Genomic DNA, 18,864 nt, shown 5'->3' with positions numbered 1-18,864 from the left:
GTGCACGCCAAATTGAAAATTATAAGCAGCGCGTAGTGTAAGTGTGCGTGTGTGCTCATAAATATTTGTGTACCACTCCGGATACAAACCGCATATCATTCAGTGTGTATTCTGTGCGCGCCATATTCAAACCAATAAGCGGCGCGTAGCTCTAGTGTGTATGTGTACTCATAAGTATTAGTGTACCACTCTGGATACAAACTGCATATCATTCAGTGTGTATTCTGTGCGCGCCATATTCAAACTTATAAGCGGCGCGTCGTGTCAGTGTGTGTGTGTGTCCTCATAAATATTAGTGTACCACTCCGGATACAAACCGCATATCATTCAGTGTGTATTCTGTGCGCGCCATATTCAAACTTATAAGCGGCGCGTAGTGCCAGTGTGTGTATGTGTGCTCATGTATATTAGTGTACCACTCCGGATACAAACTGCATATCATTAATTGTGTATTCTGTGCACGCCATATTCAAACTAATAAGCGGCGCGTAGTGCCAGTGTGTGTGTGTGCTCATGATTATTAGTGTACCACTCCGGATACAAACTGCATATCATTAAGTGTGTATTCTGTGCGCGCCATATTCAAACTAAGAAGCGGCGCGTAGTGCCAGTGTGTGTGTGTGCTCATAAATATTTGTGTACCACTCCGGATACAAACTGCATATCATTAAGTGTGTATTCTTTGCGCGTCATATTGAAAATTATAAGCAGCGCGTAGCGCTAGTGTGTATGTGTACTCAAAAATATTAGTGTACCACTCCGGATACAAACTGCATATCATTAAGTGTGTATTCTGTGCACGCCATATTCAAACCAATAAGCGGCGCGTAGTGCCAGTGTGTGTGTGTGTGCTCATAAATATTAGTGTACCACTCCGGATACAAACTGGATATCATTAAGTGTGTATTCTGTGCGCACCATATTCAAACTAATAAGCGGCGCGTAGCGCTAGTGTGTATGTGTACTCATAAATATTAGTGTACCACTCCGGATACAAACCGCATATCATTAAGTGTGTTTTCTGTGCGCGCCATATTCAAACCAATAAGCGGCACGTAGTGCCAGTGTGCGTGTGTGCTCATGAATAATAGTGTACCACTCCGGATACAAACTGCATATCATTAAGTGTGTATTCTGTGCGCGCCATATTCAAACTAATAAGCGGCACGTAGTGCCAGTGTGTGTGTGTGCTCATAAATAAAAGTGTACCACTCCGGATACAAACCGCATATGTGTATTCTGTGCACGCCATATTCAAACTTATAAGCGGCGCGTAGTGCCTGTGTCTGTGTGTGCTCATGAATATTAGTGTACCACTCCGGATACAAACTGCATATCATTAAGTGAGTATTCTGTGCGCGCCATATTCAAACTTATAAGCGGCGCGTCGTGTCAGTGTGTGTGTGTGCTCATAAATATTTGTGTACCACTCCAGATACAAACCGCATATCATTAAGTGTGTATTCTGTGCACGCCATATTCAAACTTATAAGCGGCGCGTAGTGCCAGTGTGTGTGTGTGCTCATGTATAATAGTGTACCACTCCGGATACAAACTGCATATCATTAAGTGTGTATTCTGTACACGCCATATTCAAACCAATAAGCGGCGCGTAGTGCCAGTGTGTGTGTGTGCTCATGTATAATAGTGTACCACTCCGGATACAAACCGCATATCATTAAGTGTGTATTCTGTGCGCGCCATATTCAAACTAATAAGCGGCGCGTAGCTCTAGTGTGTATGTGTACTCATAAATATTAGTGTACCACTCCGGATACAAACCGCATATCATTAAGTGTGTATTCTGTGCGCGCCATATTCAAACCAATAAGCGGCGCGTAGTGCCAGTGTGTGTATGTGTGCTCATGTATATTAGTGTACCACTCCGGATACAAACCGCATATCATTAAGTTTGTATTCTGTGCGCGCAATATTCAAACTAATAAGCGGCGCGTAGCTCTAGTGTGTATGTGTACTCATAAGTATTAGTGTACCACTCCGGATACAAACTGCATATCATTAAGTGAGTATTCTGTGCGCGCCATATTCAAACTTATAAGCGGCGCGTCGTGTCAGTGTGTGTGTGTGTCCTCATAAATATTAGTGTACCACTGCGGATACAAACCGCATATCATTCAGTGTGTATTCTGTGCGCGCCATATTCAAACTAATAAGCGGCGCGTAGTGCCAGTGTGTGTTTGTGTGCTCATGTATATTAGTGTACCACTCCGGATACAAACTGCATATCATTAAGTGTGTATTCTGTGCACGCCATATTCAAACCAATAAGCGGCGCGTAGTGCCAGTGTGTATGTGTGCTCATGTATATTAGTGTACCACTCCGGATACAAACTGCATATCATTAATTGTGTATTCTGTGCACGCCATATTCAAACTAATAAGCGGCGCGTAGTGCCAGTGTGTGTGTGTGCTCATGATTATTAGTGTACCACTCCGGATACAAACTGCATATCATTAAGTGTGTATTCTGTGCGCGCCATATTCAAACTAAGAAGCGGCGCGTAGTGCCAGTGTGTGTGTGTGCTCATAAATATTTGTGTACCACTCCGGATACAAACTGCATATCATTAAGTGTGTATTCTGTGCGCGTCATATTGAAAATTATAAGCAGCGCGTAGCGCTAGTGTGTATGTGTACTCAAAAATATTAGTGTACCACTCCGGATACAAACTGCATATCATTCAGTGTGTATTCTGTGCACGCCATATTCAAACCAATAAGCGGCGCGTAGTGCCAGTGTGTGTGTGCTCATGTATAATAGTGTACCACTCCGGATACAAACCGCATATCATTAAGTGTGTATTCTGTGCACGCCATATTCAAACTTATAAGCGGCGCGTAGTGCCAGTGTGTGTATGTGCTCATGTATAATAGTGTACCACTCCGGATACAAACCGCATATCATTAAGTGTGTATTCTGTGCACGCCATATTCAAACTTATAAGCGGCGCGTAGTGCCAGTGTGTGTGTGCTCATGTATAATAGTGTACCACTCCGGATACAAACCGCATATCATTAAGTGTGTATTCTGTGCACGCCATATTCAAACTAATAAGCGGCGCGTAGCTCTAGTGTGTATGTGTACTCATAAATATTAGTGTACCACTCCGGATACAAACCGCATATCATTAAGTGTGTATTCTGTGCGCGCCATATTCAAACCAATAAGCGGCGCGTAGTGCCAGTGTGTGTGTGTGCTCATGTATAATAGTGTACCACTCCGGATACAAACCGCATATCATTAAGTGTGTATTCTGTGCACGCCATATTCAAACTTATAAGCGGCGCGTAGTGCCAGTGTGTGTATGCTCATGAATAATAGTGTACCACTCCGGATACAAACCGCATATCATTAAGTGTGTATTCTGTGCGCGCCAAATTAAAACCAATAAGCGGCGCGTAGTGCCAGTGTGTGTGTGTGCTCATGAATATTAGTGTACCACTCCGGATACAAACCGCATATCATTAAGTGTGTATTCTGTGCGCGCCAAATTAAAACCAATAAGCGGCACGTAGTGCCAGTGTGTGTGTGCTCATGTATATTAGTGTACCACTCCGGATAAAAACTGCATATCATTAAGTGTGTATTCTGTGCACGCCATATTCAAACTAATAAGCGGCACGTAGTGCCAGTGTGTGTGTGTGCTCATAAATAATAGTGTACCACTCCGGATACAAACCGCATATCATTAAGTGTGTATTCTGTGCGCGCCATATTCAAACCAATAAGCGGCGCGTAGTGCCAGTGTGTGTATGCTCATGAATATTAGTGTACTACTCCGGATACAAACCGCATATCATTAAGTGTGTATTCTGTGCGCGCCAAATTAAAACCAATAAGCGGCGCGTAGTGCCAGTGTGTGTGTGTGCTCATGAATATTAGTGTACCACTCCGGATAAAAACTGCATATCATTAAGTGTGTATTCTGTGCACGCCATATTCAAACCAATAAGCGGCGCGTAGTGCCAGTGTGTGTGTGTGCTCATAAATAATAGTGTACCACTCCGGATACAAACCGCATATCATTAAGTGTGTATTCTGTGCGCGCCATATTCAAACCAATAAGCGGCGCGTAGTGCCAGTGTGTGTATGCTCATGAATATTAGTGTACCACTCCGGATACAAACCGCATATCATTAAGTGTGTATTCTGTGCACGCCATATTCAAACCAATAAGCGGCGCGTAGTGCCAGTGTGTGTGTGTGCTCATGTATAATAGTGTACCACTCCGGATACAAACCGCATATCATTAAGTGTGTATTCTGTGCACGCCATATTCAAACTTATAAGCGGCGCGTAGTGCCAGTGTGTGTGTGTGCTCATAAATAATAGTGTACCACTCCGGATACAAACCGCATATCATTAAGTGTGTATTCTGTGCACGCCATATTCAAACTTATAAGCGGCGCGTAGTGCCAGTGTGTGTGTGCTCATGTATAATAGTGTACCACTCCGGATACAAACCGCATATCATTAAGTGTGTATTCTGTGCACGCCATATTCAAACTAATAAGCGGCGCGTAGCTCTAGTGTGTATGTGTGCTCATAAATATTTGTGTACCACTCCGGATACAAACTGCATATCATTAAGTGTGTATTCTGTGCGCGTCATATTGAAAATTATAAGCAGCGCGTAGCGCTAGTGTGTATGTGTACTCAAAAATATTAGTGTACCACTCCGGATACAAACTGCATATCATTCAGTGTGTATTCTGTGCACGCCATATTCAAACCAATAAGCGGCGCGTAGTGCCAGTGTGTGTGTGCTCATGTATAATAGTGTACCACTCCGGATACAAACCGCATATCATTAAGTGTGTATTCTGTGCACGCCATATTCAAACTTATAAGCGGCGCGTAGTGCCAGTGTGTGTATGTGCTCATGTATAATAGTGTACCACTCCGGATACAAACCGCATATCATTAAGTGTGTATTCTGTGCACGCCATATTCAAACTTATAAGCGGCGCGTAGTGCCAGTGTGTGTGTGCTCATGTATAATAGTGTACCACTCCGGATACAAACCGCATATCATTAAGTGTGTATTCTGTGCACGCCATATTCAAACTAATAAGCGGCGCGTAGCTCTAGTGTGTATGTGTACTCATAAATATTAGTGTACCACTCCGGATACAAACCGCATATCATTAAGTGTGTATTCTGTGCGCGCCATATTCAAACCAATAAGCGGCGCGTAGTGCCAGTGTGTGTGTGTGCTCATGTATAATAGTGTACCACTCCGGATACAAACCGCATATCATTAAGTGTGTATTCTGTGCACGCCATATTCAAACTTATAAGCGGCGCGTAGTGCCAGTGTGTGTATGCTCATGAATAATAGTGTACCACTCCGGATACAAACCGCATATCATTAAGTGTGTATTCTGTGCGCGCCAAATTAAAACCAATAAGCGGCGCGTAGTGCCAGTGTGTGTGTGTGCTCATGAATATTAGTGTACCACTCCGGATACAAACCGCATATCATTAAGTGTGTATTCTGTGCGCGCCAAATTAAAACCAATAAGCGGCACGTAGTGCCAGTGTGTGTGTGCTCATGTATATTAGTGTACCACTCCGGATAAAAACTGCATATCATTAAGTGTGTATTCTGTGCACGCCATATTCAAACTAATAAGCGGCGCGTAGTGCCAGTGTGTGTGTGTGCTCATAAATAATAGTGTACCACTCCGGATACAAACCGCATATCATTAAGTGTGTATTCTGTGCGCGCCATATTCAAACCAATAAGCGGCGCGTAGTGCCAGTGTGTGTATGCTCATGAATATTAGTGTACTACTCCGGATACAAACCGCATATCATTAAGTGTGTATTCTGTGCGCGCCAAATTAAAACCAATAAGCGGCGCGTAGTGCCAGTGTGTGTGTGTGCTCATGAATATTAGTGTACCACTCCGGATAAAAACTGCATATCATTAAGTGTGTATTCTGTGCACGCCATATTCAAACCAATAAGCGGCGCGTAGTGCCAGTGTGTGTGTGTGCTCATAAATAATAGTGTACCACTCCGGATACAAACCGCATATCATTAAGTGTGTATTCTGTGCGCGCCATATTCAAACCAATAAGCGGCGCGTAGTGCCAGTGTGTGTATGCTCATGAATATTAGTGTACTACTCCGGATACAAACCGCATATCATTAAGTGTGTATTCTGTGCGCGCCAAATTAAAACCAATAAGCGGCGCGTAGTGCCAGTGTGTGTGTGTGCTCATGAATATTAGTGTACCACTCCGGATAAAAACTGCATATCATTAAGTGTGTATTCTGTGCGCGCCATATTCAAACCAATAAGCGGCGCGTAGTGCCAGTGTGTGTATGCTCATGAATATTAGTGTACCACTCCGGATACAAACCGCATATCATTAAGTGTGTATTCTGTGCGCGCCAAATTAAAACCAATAAGCGGCGCGTAGTGCCAGTGTGTGTGTATGCTCATGAATATTAGTGTACTACTCCGGATACAAACCGCATATCATTAAGTGTGTATTCTGTGCGCGCCAAATTAAAACCAATAAGCGGCACGTAGTGCCAGTGTGTGTGTGCTCATGTATATTAGTGTACCACTCCGGATAAAAACTGCATATCATTAAGTGTGTATTCTGTGCACGCCATATTCAAACCAATAAGCGGCGCGTAGTGCCAGTGTGTGTATGTGTGCTCATGTATATTAGTGTACCACTCCGGATACAAACCGCATATCATTAAGTGTGTATTCTGTGCGCGCAATATTCAAACTAATAAGCGGCGCGTAGCTCTAGTGTGTATGTGTACTCATAAGTATTAGTGTACCACTCCGGATACAAACTGCATATCATTAAGTGAGTATTCTGTGCGCGCCATATTCAAACTTATAAGCGGCGCGTAGTGCCAGTGTGTGTGTGTGTCCTCATAAATATTAGTGTACCACTCCGGATACAAACCGCATATCATTCAGTGTGTATTCTGTGCGCGCCATATTCAAACTTATAAGCGGCGCGTAGTGCCAGTGTGTGTATGCTCATGAATAATAGTGTACCACTCCGGATACAAACCGCATATCATTAAGTGTGTATTCTGTGCGCGCCAAATTAAAACCAATAAGCGGCGCGTAGTGCCAGTGTGTGTGTGTGCTCATGAATATTAGTGTACCACTCCGGATACAAACCGCATATCATTAAGTGTGTATTCTGTGCACGCCATATTCAAACTTATAAGCGGCGCGTAGTGCCAGTGTGTGTGTGCTCATGAATAATAGTGTACCACTCCGGATACAAACCGCATTTCATTCAGTGTGTATTCTGTGCACGCCATATTCAAACCAATAAGCGGCGCGTAGTGCCAGTGTGTGTATGCTCATGAATAATAGTGTACCACTCCGGATACAAACCGCATATCATTAAGTGTGTATTCTGTGCGCGCCAAATTAAAACCAATAAGCGGCGCGTAGTGCCAGTGTGTGTGTGTGCTCATGAATATTAGTGTACCACTCCGGATACAAACCGCATATCATTAAGTGTGTATTCTGTGCACGCCATATTCAAACTTATAAGCGGCGCGTAGTGCCAGTGTGTGTGTGCTCATGAATAATAGTGTACCACTCCGGATACAAACCGCATATCATTAAGTGTGTATTCTGTGCGCGCCAAATTAAAACCAATAAGCGGCGCGTAGTGCCAGTGTGTGTGTGTGCTCATGAATATTAGTGTACCACTCCGGATACAAACCGCATATCATTAAGTGTGTATTCTGTGCACGCCATATTCAAACTTATAAGCGGCGCGTAGTGCCAGTGTGTGTATGCTCATGAATAATAGTGTACCACTCCGGATACAAACCGCATATCATTAAGTGTGTATTCTGTGCGCGCCAAATTAAAACCAATAAGCGGCGCGTAGTGCCAGTGTGTGTGTGTGCTCATGAATATTAGTGTACCACTCCGGATACAAACCGCATATCATTAAGTGTGTATTCTGTGCACGCCATATTCAAACTTATAAGCGGCGCGTAGTGCCAGTGTGTGTGTGCTCATGAATAATAGTGTACCACTCCGGATACAAACCGCATTTCATTCAGTGTGTATTCTGTGCACGCCATATTCAAACCAATAAGCGGCGCGTAGTGCCAGTGTGTGTGTGTGCTCATAAATAATAGTGTACCACTCCGGATACAAACCGCATATCATTAAGTGTGTATTCTGTGCGCGCCATATTCAAACCAATAAGCGGCGCGTAGTGCCAGTGTGTGTATGCTCATGAATATTAGTGTACTACTCCGGATACAAACCGCATATCATTAAGTGTGTATTCTGTGCGCGCCAAATTAAAACCAATAAGCGGCGCGTAGTGCCAGTGTGTGTGTGTGCTCATGAATATTAGTGTACCACTCCGGATAAAAACTGCATATCATTAAGTGTGTATTCTGTGCACGCCATATTCAAACCAATAAGCGGCGCGTAGTGCCAGTGTGTGTGTGTGCTCATAAATAATAGTGTACCACTCCGGATACAAACCGCATATCATTAAGTGTGTATTCTGTGCGCGCCATATTCAAACCAATAAGCGGCGCGTAGTGCCAGTGTGTGTATGCTCATGAATATTAGTGTACTACTCCGGATACAAACCGCATATCATTAAGTGTGTATTCTGTGCGCGCCAAATTAAAACCAATAAGCGGCGCGTAGTGCCAGTGTGTGTGTGTGCTCATGAATATTAGTGTACCACTCCGGATAAAAACTGCATATCATTAAGTGTGTATTCTGTGCACGCCATATTCAAACCAATAAGCGGCGCGTAGTGCCAGTGTGTGTGTGTGCTCATAAATAATAGTGTACCACTCCGGATACAAACCGCATATCATTAAGTGTGTATTCTGTGCGCGCCATATTCAAACCAATAAGCGGCGCGTAGTGCCAGTGTGTGTATGCTCATGAATATTAGTGTACTACTCCGGATACAAACCGCATATCATTAAGTGTGTATTCTGTGCGCGCCAAATTAAAACCAATAAGCGGCACGTAGTGCCAGTGTGTGTGTGCTCATGTATATTAGTGTACCACTCCGGATAAAAACTGCATATCATTAAGTGTGTATTCTGTGCACGCCATATTCAAACCAATAAGCGGCGCGTAGTGCCAGTGTGTGTATGTGTGCTCATGTATATTAGTGTACCACTCCGGATACAAACCGCATATCATTAAGTGTGTATTCTGTGCGCGCAATATTCAAACTAATAAGCGGCGCGTAGCTCTAGTGTGTATGTGTACTCATAAGTATTAGTGTACCACTCCGGATACAAACTGCATATCATTAAGTGAGTATTCTGTGCGCGCCATATTCAAACTTATAAGCGGCGCGTAGTGCCAGTGTGTGTGTGTGTCCTCATAAATATTAGTGTACCACTCCGGATACAAACCGCATATCATTCAGTGTGTATTCTGTGCGCGCCATATTCAAACTTATAAGCGGCGCGTAGTGCCAGTGTGTGTATGCTCATGAATAATAGTGTACCACTCCGGATACAAACCGCATATCATTAAGTGTGTATTCTGTGCGCGCCAAATTAAAACCAATAAGCGGCGCGTAGTGCCAGTGTGTGTGTGTGCTCATGAATATTAGTGTACCACTCCGGATACAAACCGCATATCATTAAGTGTGTATTCTGTGCACGCCATATTCAAACTTATAAGCGGCGCGTAGTGCCAGTGTGTGTGTGCTCATGAATAATAGTGTACCACTCCGGATACAAACCGCATTTCATTCAGTGTGTATTCTGTGCACGCCATATTCAAACCAATAAGCGGCGCGTAGTGCCAGTGTGTGTGTGTGCTCATAAATAATAGTGTACCACTCCGGATACAAACCGCATATCATTAAGTGTGTATTCTGTGCGCGCCATATTCAAACCAATAAGCGGCGCGTAGTGCCAGTGTGTGTATGCTCATGAATATTAGTGTACTACTCCGGATACAAACCGCATATCATTAAGTGTGTATTCTGTGCGCGCCAAATTAAAACCAATAAGCGGCGCGTAGTGCCAGTGTGTGTGTGTGCTCATGAATATTAGTGTACCACTCCGGATAAAAACTGCATATCATTAAGTGTGTATTCTGTGCACGCCATATTCAAACCAATAAGCGGCACGTAGTGCCAGTGTGTGTGTGTGCTCATAAATAATAGTGTACCACTCCGGATACAAACCGCATATCATTAAGTGTGTATTCTGTGCGCGCCATATTCAAACCAATAAGCGGCGCGTAGTGCCAGTGTGTGTATGCTCATGAATATTAGTGTACTACTCCGGATACAAACCGCATATCATTAAGTGTGTATTCTGTGCGCGCAATATTCAAACTAATAAGCGGCGCGTAGCTCTAGTGTGTATGTGTACTCATAAGTATTAGTGTACCACTCCGGATACAAACTGCATATCATTAAGTGAGTATTCTGTGCGCGCCATATTCAAACTTATAAGCGGCGCGTAGTGCCAGTGTGTGTGTGTGCTCATGTATAATAGTGTACCACTCCGGATACAAACCGCATATCATTAAGTGTGTATTCTGTGCACGCCATATTCAAACTTATAAGCGGCGCGTAGTGCCAGTGTGTGTATGCTCATGAATAATAGTGTACCACTCCGGATACAAACCGCATATCATTAAGTGTGTATTCTGTGCGCGCCAAATTAAAACCAATAAGCGGCGCGTAGTGCCAGTGTGTGTGTGTGCTCATGAATATTAGTGTACCACTCCGGATACAAACCGCATATCATTAAGTGTGTATTCTGTGCACGCCATATTCAAACTTATAAGCGGCGCGTAGTGCCAGTGTGTGTGTGCTCATGAATAATAGTGTACCACTCCGGATACAAACCGCATTTCATTCAGTGTGTATTCTGTGCACGCCATATTCAAACCAATAAGCGGCGCGTAGTGCCAGTGTGTGTGTGTGCTCATAAATAATAGTGTACCACTCCGGATACAAACCGCATATCATTAAGTGTGTATTCTGTGCGCGCCATATTCAAACCAATAAGCGGCGCGTAGTGCCAGTGTGTGTATGCTCATGAATATTAGTGTACTACTCCGGATACAAACCGCATATCATTAAGTGTGTATTCTGTGCGCGCCAAATTAAAACCAATAAGCGGCGCGTAGTGCCAGTGTGTGTGTGTGCTCATGAATATTAGTGTACCACTCCGGATAAAAACTGCATATCATTAAGTGTGTATTCTGTGCACGCCATATTCAAACCAATAAGCGGCGCGTAGTGCCAGTGTGTGTGTGTGCTCATAAATAATAGTGTACCACTCCGGATACAAACCGCATATCATTAAGTGTGTATTCTGTGCGCGCCATATTCAAACCAATAAGCGGCGCGTAGTGCCAGTGTGTGTATGCTCATGAATATTAGTGTACCACTCCGGATACAAACCGCATATCATTAAGTGTGTATTCTGTGCGCGCCAAATTAAAACCAATAAGCGGCGCGTAGTGCCAGTGTGTGTGTGTGCTCATGAATATTAGTGTACCACTCCGGATACAAACCGCATATCATTAAGTGTGTATTCTGTGCACGCCATATTCAAACCAATAAGCGGCGCGTAGTGCCAGTGTGTGTGTGTGCTCATAAATAATAGTGTACCACTCCGGATAAAAACTGCATATCATTAAGTGTGTATTCTGTGCACGCCATATTCAAACCAATAAGCGGCGCGTAGTGCCAGTGTGTGTATGTGTGCTCATGTATATTAGTGTACCACTCCGGATACAAACCGCATATCATTAAGTGTGTATTCTGTGCGCGCAATATTCAAACTAATAAGCGGCGCGTAGCTCTAGTGTGTATGTGTACTCATAAGTATTAGTGTACCACTCCGGATACAAACTGCATATCATTAAGTGAGTATTCTGTGCGCGCCATATTCAAACTTATAAGCGGCGCGTAGTGCCAGTGTGTGTGTGTGTCCTCATAAATATTAGTGTACCACTCCGGATACAAACCGCATATCATTCAGTGTGTATTCTGTGCGCGCCATATTCAAACTTATAAGCGGCGCGTAGTGCCAGTGTGTGTATGTGTGCTCATGTATATTAGTGTACCACTCCGGATACAAACTGCATATCATTAAGTGTGTATTCTGTGCACGCCATATTCAAACCAATAAGCGGCGCGTAGTGCCAGTGTGTGTGTGTGCTCATGTATATTAGTGTACCACTCCGGATACAAACTGCATATCATTAATTGTGTATTCTGTGCACGCCATATTCAAACTAATAAGCGGCGCGTAGTGCCAGTGTGTGTGTGTGCTCATAAATATTAGTGTACCACTCCGGATACAAACTGCATATCATTAAGTGTGTATTCTGTGCGCGCCATATTCAAACTAAGAAGCGGCGCGTAGTGCCAGTGTGTGTGTGTGCTCATGAATAATAGTGTACCACTCCGGATACAAACTGCATATCATTAAGTGTGTATTCTGTGCGCGCCAAATTAAAACCAATAAGCGGCGCGTAGTGCCAGTGTGTGTGTGTGCTCATGAATATTAGTGTACCACTCCGGATACAAACCGCATATCATTAAGTGTGAATTCTGTGCGCGCCAAATTAAAACCAATAAGCGGCACGTAGTGCCAGTGTGTGTGTGCTCATGTATATTAGTGTACCACTCCGGATACAAACCGCATATCATTAAGTGTGTATTCTGTGCGCGCCATATTCAAACTTATAAGCGGCGCGTAGTGTAGGTGTGCGTGTGTGTGCTCATAAATAAAAGTATACCACTCCGGATACAAACCGCATATGTGTATTCTGTGCACGCCATATTCAAACTTATAAGCGGCGCGTAGTGCCTGTGTCTGTGTGTGCTCATGAATATTAGTGTACCACTCCGGATACAAACTGCATATCATTAAGTGAGTATTCTGTGCGCGCCATATTCAAACTTATAAGCGGCACGTCGTGTCAGTGTGTGTGTGTGCTCATAAATATTTGTGTACCACTCCGGATACAAACCGCATATCATTAAGTGTGTATTCTGTACACGCCATATTCAAACCAATAAGCGGCACGTAGTGCCAGTGTGTGTGTGCTCATGTATATTAGTGTACCACTCCGGATAAAAACTGCATATCATTAAGTGTGTATTCTGTGCACGCCATATTCAAACCAATAAGCGGCGCGTAGTGCCAGTGTGTGTATGTGTGCTCATGTATATTAGTGTACCACTCCGGATACAAACCGCATATCATTAAGTGTGTATTCTGTGCGCGCAATATTCAAACTAATAAGCGGCGCGTAGCTCTAGTGTGTATGTGTACTCATAAGTATTAGTGTACCACTCCGGATACAAACTGCATATCATGAAGTGAGTATTCTGTGCGCGCCATATTCAAACTTATAAGCGGCGCGTCGTGCCAGTGTGTGTGTGTGTCCTCATAAATATTAGTGTACCACTCCGGATACAAACCGCATATCATTCAGTGTGTATTCTGTGCGCGCCATATTCAAACTTATAAGCGGCGCGTAGTGCCAGTGTGTGTATGTGTGCTCATGTATATTAGTGTACCACTCCGGATACAAACTGCATATCATTAAGTGTGTATTCTGTGCACGCCATATTCAAACCAATAAGCGGCGCGTAGTGCCAGTGTGTATGTGTGCTCATGTATATTAGTGTACCACTCCGGATACAAACTGCATATCATTAATTGTGTATTCTGTGCACGCCATATTCAAACTAATAAGCGGCGCGTAGTGCCAGTGTGTGTGTGTGCTCATGATTATTAGTGTACCACTCCGGATACAAACTGCATATCATTAAGTGTGTATTCTGTGCGCGCCATATTCAAACTAAGAAGCGGCGCGTAGTGCCAGTGTGTGTGTGTGCTCATAAATATTTGTGTACCACTCCGGATACAAACTGCATATCATTAAGTGTGTATTCTGTGCGCGTCATATTCAAACTTATAAGCGGCGCGTTGTGCCTGTGAATGTGTGCTCATAAATATTAGTGTACCACTCCGGATACAAACTGCATATCATTAAGTGTGTATTCTGTGCACGCCATATTCAAACTTATAAGCGGCACGTAGTGCCAGTGTGTGAATGTGTGCTCATAAATATTAGTGTACCACTCCGGATACAAACTGCATATCATTAAGTGTGTATTCTGTGCACGCCATATTCAAACTAATAAGCGGCGCGTAGTGCTAGTGTGTATGTGTGCTCAAAAATATTAGTGTACCACTCCGGATACAAACTGCATATCATTAAGTGTGTATTCTGTGCACGCCATATTCAAACTAATAAGCGGCGCGTAGTGCCAGTGTGTATGTGTGCTCAATAATATTGGTGTACCACTCTGGATACAAATTGCATATCATTAAGTGTGTATTCTGTGCGCGCCATATTCAAACTTATAAGCGGCGCGTAGTGCCAGTGTGTGTGTGTGCTCATGAATAATAGTGTACCACTCCGGATACAAACCGCATATCATTGAGTGTGTATTCTGTGCGCGCCATATTAAAACTAATAAGCGGCGCGTAGTGTCTGTGTGTTAAGCCGGTCTCGTAGTACAGTCGTCAACTCGTACGACTTAACAACCTGCCCGTCATGGGTTCAATCCCCAAATAGACCGTGCCGCCATACGTAGGACTGACTATCCTGCTATGGGGGGGAATCAATTAGTCACTGAAAGCCAAGCCCACAAGTGGGTACAGGCAGGCCTTGACCGACATCGGTTGTTGAGCCAAAGAAGAAGAAGAAGAAGTGTCTGTGTGTATGTGTGTGTGTGTGTGCTCATGAAAAATAGTGTACCACTCCGGATACAAACCGCATATCATTAAGTGTGTATTCTGTGCGCGCCATATTCAAACTTATAAGCGGCGCGTAGTGTAAGTGTGCGTGTGTGTGCTCATAAATATTAGTGTACCACTCCGGATACAAACCGCCTATCATTAAGTGTGTATTCTGTGCGCGCCATATTCAAACTTATAAGCGGCGCGTAGTGTCTGTGTGTATGTGTGTGTGTGTGTGCTCATGAATAATAGTGTACCACTCCGGATACAAACCGCATATCATTAAGTGTGTATTCTGTGCGCGCCATATTCAAACTTATAAGCGGCGCGTAGTGTAAGTGTGCGTGTGTGTGCTCATAAATATTAGTGTACCACTCCGGATACAAACCGCATATCATTAAGTGTGTATTCTGTGCGCGCCATATTCAAACTAAGAAGCGGCGCGTAGTGCCAGTGTGTGTGTGTGCTCATGAATAATAGTGTACCACTCCGGATACAAACTGCATATCATTAAGAGTGTATTCTGTGCGCGCCAAATTAAAACCAATAAGCGGCGCGTAGTGCCAGTGTGTGTGTGTGCTCATGAATATTAGTGTACCACTCCGGATACAAACCGCATATCATTAAGTGTGAATTCTGTGCGCGCCAAATTAAAACCAATAAGCGGCACGTAGTGCCAGTGTGTGTGTGCTCATGTATATTAGTGTACCACTCCGGATACAAACCGCATATCATTAAGTGTGTATTCTGTGCGCGCCATATTCAAACTTATAAGCGGCGCGTAGTGTAGGTGTGCGTGTGTGTGCTCATAAATAAAAGTGTACCACTCCGGATACAAACCGCATATGTGTATTCTGTGCACGCCATATTCAAACTTATAAGCGGCGCGTAGTGCCTGTGTCTGTGTGTGCTCATGAATATTAGTGTACCACTCCGGATACAAACTGCATATCATTAAGTGAGTATTCTGTGCGCGCCATATTCAAACTTATAAGCGGCACGTCGTGTCAGTGTGTGTGTGTGCTCATAAATATTTGTGTACCACTCCGGATACAAACCGCATATCATTAAGTGTGTATTCTGTACACGCCATATTCAAACCAATAAGCGGCACGTAGTGCCAGTGTGTGTGTGCTCATGTATATTAGTGTACCACTCCGGATAAAAACTGCATATCATTAAGTGTGTATTCTGTGCACGCCATATTCAAACCAATAAGCGGCGCGTAGTGCCAGTGTGTGTATGTGTGCTCATGTATATTAGTGTACCACTCCGGATACAAACCGCATATCATTAAGTGTGTATTCTGTGCGCGCAATATTCAAACTAATAAGCGGCGCGTAGCTCTAGTGTGTATGTGTACTCATAAGTATTAGTGTACCACTCCGGATACAAACTGCATATCATGAAGTGAGTATTCTGTGCGCGCCATATTCAAACTTATAAGCGGCGCGTCGTGCCAGTGTGTGTGTGTGTCCTCATAAATATTAGTGTACCACTCCGGATACAAACCGCATATCATTCAGTGTGTATTCTGTGCGCGCCATATTCAAACTTATAAGCGGCGCGTAGTGCCAGTGTGTGTATGTGTGCTCATGTATATTAGTGTACCACTCCGGATACAAACTGCATATCATTAAGTGTGTATTCTGTGCACGCCATATTCAAACCAATAAGCGGCGCGTAGTGCCAGTGTGTATGTGTGCTCATGTATATTAGTGTACCACTCCGGATACAAACTGCATATCATTAATTGTGTATTCTGTGCACGCCATATTCAAACTAATAAGCGGCGCGTAGTGCCAGTGTGTGTGTGTGCTCATGATTATTAGTGTACCACTCCGGATACAAACTGCATATCATTAAGTGTGTATTCTGTGCGCGCCATATTCAAACTAAGAAGCGGCGCGTAGTGCCAGTGTGTGTGTGTGTGCTCATAAATATTTGTGTACCACTCCGGATACAAACTGCATATCATTAAGTGTGTATTCTGTGCGCGTCATATTCAAACTTATAAGCGGCGCGTTGTGCCTGTGAATGTGTGCTCATAAATATTAGTGTACCACTCCGGATACAAACTGCATATCATTAAGTGTGTATTCTGTGCACGCCATATTCAAACTTATAAGCGGCACGTAGTGCCAGTGTGTGAATGTGTGCTCATAAATATTAGTGTACCACTCCGGATACAAACTGCATATCATTAAGTGTGTATTCTGTGCACGCCATATTCAAACTAATAAGCGGCGCGTAGTGCTAGTGTGTATATGTGCTCAAAAATATTAGTGTACCACTCCGGATACAAACTGCATATCATTAAGTGTGTATTCTGTGCACGCCATATTCAAACTAATAAGCGGCGCGTAGTGCCAGTGTGTATGTGTGCTCAATAATATTGGTGTACCACTCTGGATACAAATTGCATATCATTAAGTGTGTATTCTGTGCGCGCCATATTCAAACTTATAAGCGGCGCGTAGTGCCAGTGTGTGTGTGTGCTCATGAATAATAGTGTACCACTCCGGATACAAACCGCATATCATTGAGTGTGTATTCTGTGCGCGCCATATTAAAACTAATAAGCGGCGCGTAGTGTCTGTGTGTTAAGCCGGTCTCGTAGTACAGTCGTCAACTCGTACGACTTAACAACCTGCCCGTCATGGGTTCAATCCCCAAATAGACCGTGCCGCCATACGTAGGACTGACTATCCTGCTATGGGGGGGAATCAATTAGTCACTGAAAGCCAAGCCCACAAGTGGGTACAGGCAGGCCTTGACCGACATCGGTTGTTGAGCCAAAGAAGAAGAAGAAGAAGTGTCTGTGTGTATGTGTGTGTGTGTGTGCTCATGAAAAATAGTGTACCACTCCGGATACAAACCGCATATCATTAAGTGTGTATTCTGTGCGCGCCATATTCAAACTTATAAGCGGCGCGTAGTGTAAGTGTGCGTGTGTGTGCTCATAAATATTAGTGTACCACTCCGGATACAAACCGCCTATCATTAAGTGTGTATTCTGTGCGCGCCATATTCAAACTTATAAGCGGCGCGTAGTGTCTGTGTGTATGTGTGTGTGTGTGTGCTCATGAATAATAGTGTACCACTCCGGATACAAACCGCATATCATTAAGTGTGTATTCTGTGCGCGCCATATTCAAACTTATAAGCGGCGCGTAGTGTAAGTGTGCGTGTGTGTGCTCATAAATATTAGTGTACCACTCCGGATACAAACCGCCTATCATTAAGTGTGTATTCTGTGCGCGCCATATTCAAACTTATAAGCGGCGCGTAGTGTCTGTGTGTATGTGTGTGTGTGTGTGCTCATGAAAAATAGTGTACCACTCCGGATACAAACCGCCTATCATTAAGTGTGTATTCTGTGCGCGCCATATTCAAAACAATAAGCGGCGCGTAGTGCCAGCGTGTGTGTGCTCATGAATAAAAGTGTACCACTCCGGATACAAACCGCATATCATTAAGTGTGTATTCTGTGCGCGCCATATTCAAACTAATCAGCGGCGCGTAGTGCCAGTGTGTGTGTGTGCTCATAAATAAAAGTGTACCACTCCGGATACAAACTGCATATCATTAAGTGTGTATTCTGTGCGCGCCATATTCAAACTTATAAGCGGCGCGTAGCGCTAGAGTGTATGTGTACTCATAAATATTAGTGTACCACTCCGGATACAAACCGCATATCATTAAGTGTGTATTCTGTGCGCGCCATATTCAAACCAATAAGCGGCGCATAGTGCTAGTGTGTATGTGTGCTCATGAATATTAGTGTACCACTCCGGATACAAACTGCATATCATTAAGTGTGTATTCTGTGCGCGCCATATTCAAACTTACAAGCGGCGCGTAGCTCTAGTGTGTATGTGTACTCATAAATATTAGTGTACCACTCCGGATACAAACTGCATATCATTAATTGTGTATTCTGTGCACGCCATATTCAAACTAATAAGCGGCGCGTAGTGCCAGTGTGTGTGTGTGCTCATGAATATTAGTGTACCACTCCGGATACAAACTGCAAATCATTAAGTGTGTAT

The sequence above is a fragment of the Anopheles gambiae genome (genome assembly GCF_943734735.2).
Source record: "Anopheles gambiae chromosome X unlocalized genomic scaffold, idAnoGambNW_F1_1 X_unloc_1, whole genome shotgun sequence".
Taxonomy (NCBI): domain Eukaryota; kingdom Metazoa; phylum Arthropoda; class Insecta; order Diptera; family Culicidae; genus Anopheles; species Anopheles gambiae.
Note: the sequence above shows the minus strand (reverse complement) of the source record.